This window comes from Ricinus communis, chromosome 4, assembly GCF_019578655.1.
Source record: "Ricinus communis isolate WT05 ecotype wild-type chromosome 4, ASM1957865v1, whole genome shotgun sequence".
Lineage (NCBI taxonomy): Eukaryota > Viridiplantae > Streptophyta > Magnoliopsida > Malpighiales > Euphorbiaceae > Ricinus > Ricinus communis.
This window is the reverse complement of record NC_063259.1, coordinates 3,752,241-3,755,620: the sequence shown is the minus strand read 5'-3', so window position 1 is coordinate 3,755,620 and position 3,380 is coordinate 3,752,241. Positions and strand designations below refer to the sequence as shown.

At 40.7% G+C, this 3,380-nt stretch overlaps 1 non-coding gene across 1 annotated transcript; it reads right to left on the bottom strand.

Moving 5' to 3' along the window:
• Positions 1 to 973: 973 nt before the first annotated feature.
• On the bottom strand, positions 974 to 1,079 carry LOC112536052. Its single transcript, XR_003080119.1, has one exon. It is a non-coding gene; the product is annotated as a small nucleolar RNA R71 (small nucleolar RNA).
• Between the last annotated feature and the right edge of the window lie 2,301 nt (positions 1,080 to 3,380).

Sequence of the window (3,380 nt, the reverse complement as noted above, 5' to 3'; positions counted from 1 at the left end):
CCTCGTACGAGGGGTATATTTGTGAGTATGAGAAAGCAGCCTTGTAAAAGGGGTATATTTATTAATATGAGAAAACAAATCCGTAAGAGGAGTTTATTTGTAAATATTAGAACGCAACCTCGTAAAAAGGGTATATTTTTTAACATAAGAAAACAACACCGTACGAAGGGTATATTTGTCAATATGAGCAAGTGACCCAGTAAAAGTGGTGTATTTATGAATATGAGAAAACAGCCTTGTAAGAGGGATATATTCATGAGTTTGAGAAAACGATCCCGTAAAAGCGTTATAATTGTTAATATGAGATAACCCTGTAAGGGGGTATATTTATAAATATTAGGAAACAATCCAGTAAGAAGGGTATATTTATGAGTATGAGAAACCAACCTCATGAAAGGGGTGTATTTATGAACATGAGAAAATAACCCTGTACAAGGGGTATATTTCTGAGTATGAGAAAGCCACCTCTTAAAATGGGTATGTTTATGAATATGATAAACATGGAGGCAGCTGAGGAAGCAATTAGACATGGAGGAGGAGCAGATTGAGATTCTTGTCCATACACCAATAGACATGGGAGATGGCAACAATAACATCACTGAAGCGAACAGGACGATGTACGAGTTTGCTAGACCTTCCTTGGACGTGACGCACACTAATATATTGAGGCCACCTATTGCAGCAACCAATTTCATAATTAAGCCAAATGTCATTCAAATGGTGCAGCAAAGTGTACAGTTTGGGGGCTTGCCCAGTGAAGATCCTAATTCCCACATCGCGAATTTCTTGGAGATTTGTGATACCTTCAAGATAAATGGGACTACCAATGATACCATTCGGCTTAGGCTGTTCCCATTTTCCTTGAAGGATAGAGCAAAGAGATGGCTATAGTCTCTACTAGCTAACACCACCACCTGGAGTTCTTTGGCTCAGAAATTTCTTTATAAGTACTTTCCTCGTGCTAAGACTGCAAAGATGCGTAATGATATTTCATCTTTTGTGCAGTTTGATGATGAGAGCATGTATGATGCGTGGGAGAGGTACAAGGACTTACTGAGATGTTGCCCACACCACGGTTTTCCATTATGGATGCACGTGTAGACTTTTTACAGTGGCTTGAACTCAGCCACGATGCAGATGGTAGATGCAGCTGTAGGTGGAGCCATCAATAGTAAGACACCAGAGCATGCCCAAAATTTAATTTAGGAGATGGCCATAAACACATATCAGTGGCAGTCTTCTACGAGTAGGTCAGGATGAGAATGAGCAGTGAACCAGGTAGATTCTACATCAGCTTTGGTATCTCAGGTGGAGCTTTTAGCTAAGAAGATAGACCAGCTCCAAATGCTAGTCCAAGCAGCACAGCTTGGTTGCGAGTTTTGTGGTGGCCCGTACTACAGTGCAAACTGTAATATGAGAAGTATGTTTGCTTCTTCTTCATCATCTTCTTCTTCTACTGACCATGAATAGGTTGATTATATGTTATTGTGCAGGATGAGCCAGCCAAGAATGAGCTAGAGCCCAAGGTGACAGAGCTTACCCGAACTGAGGATAAGAAGAGTAGTCCTGCTAAAGCATCATTAAAATGCAAATCACCAATAATACAGGAAACAGTGAAACTTCCTAGATCATGCCTCTTTACTGGCAGCTTGTTTTGAAGAATGGCTGAGCACTCCTCATTTAGTGTCATTAGTCCCCAGTCCTCCAGCTTCCTTTGGTTGCTTAGAATCTCTTTTAAGAATCTCGCATACCTAGGCATCTGCGATATAGCCTTAATAAAAGGTAGGTTAATCTTCAGCTGCTTATAGCATCAATTAATGCCTAGCAGGATGAGCATAGAATTAGGTTTGAGTGAGCCAAAACCTACTAGGATGAGCATAGAATTAGCGAATAGGACTGTGAAATTTCCTAGGGGAATAGTTGAGAATGTACTTGTTAAAGTAGAGAAGTTTATATTTCCTATTGATTTTGTTGTTATGGATGTGAAGGGTGAGAGTAGCGTACCTTTAATCCTAGGTAGACCTTTCCTTGCAACATCTAGGGCTGTTATAGATGTGTGTGATAGGAAGTTACAGCTTAGAGTAGGTGATGAGACTATTACCTTTGACCTTAGCACTTTGATGAGGCGGAGAAGCCGACGATGATCATTGTAGTTGATTAGACTCTGAAGGAGAGGGAGATGACTTTGGCCTCTCTTAGAAAGTACCCCGAGCCTTTGCATACAAGATTGCAGACATTCCTAGAATCAACCCCAGCTATTGTTGGCATAAGATCCTGACGGAGGACAGTTACAGGCCAGTGGTACAGCTACAATGACGATTGAACTCGAACATGAAGGAAATAGTCAAGAAGGAGGTAATTAAAATTCTAGATGCAGGTTTGATTTACCCTATTTCTGACAGCTCTTGGGTTAGTCTTGTGCAGGTTGTGCCCAAGAAAGGAGGTATGATGGTGGTCAAGAATGAAAAGGATGAGCTAATACCGACTAGGACAGTAACTGGTATATGAGTTTGCATTGATCACAAGAGGCTTAATGATGCAACTCGGAAGGACCATTTTTCCCTTCCTTTTATTGACTAGATGTTAGAGCGCTTATCAGGGCATTTATTTTATTGCTTTCACGGTTTTTCAAGTTATTTTGAGATTCCCATTGCACCTGAGGACCAAGAAAAACCACTTTTACTTGCTCTTATGGTACGTTCACTTACAAGAGGATGCCATTCAGTTTGTGCAATGCACCTGCAGCTTTCCAGAGGTGCATGATGTTGATCTTTCATGACATGATTGAAGAATCCATGGAGGTGTTCATGGATGATTTCTCGGTATTTGGTAACTCTTTCTCCTATATTTTGCTTAATTTAGAGGGTATGCTTGCGCGCTGTGTAGAAGCTAACCTTATGCTGAATTGGGGAAAGTGCCATTTTATGGTGAGACAGGGTATTGTGCTAGGGCATAAGATTTCACATGTAGGGATGGAAGTAGATAGAGCTAAGGTAGAGACTATTGCTAAGTTGCCACCCCCTAGCTCGGTTAAGGCCGTTAGGAGTTTTCTTAGTCATACGGGTTTTTGTAGAAGGTTTATTAAGGAATTTTCTAAGCTTGCTAGACCTTTGACTCAATTTCTTGTCAAAGATGTTCCATTTATATTTTCGGATGACTGTTTGCACGCCTTCGAATTACTTAAAGAGAAACTAACTACAACCCCTATTATGGTTTCACCTAAATGGGGGTGGGGCTGCCTTTTGAGCTAATGTGTGATGCTAGTGATTTTGCAGTTGGAGCTGTTTTAGGACAGAGGATTGACAATAAGTTCCAACCTATTTATTATGCTTGCAAGACATTGAAAAATGCCCAAGAGCACTATACCACTACTGAGAAGG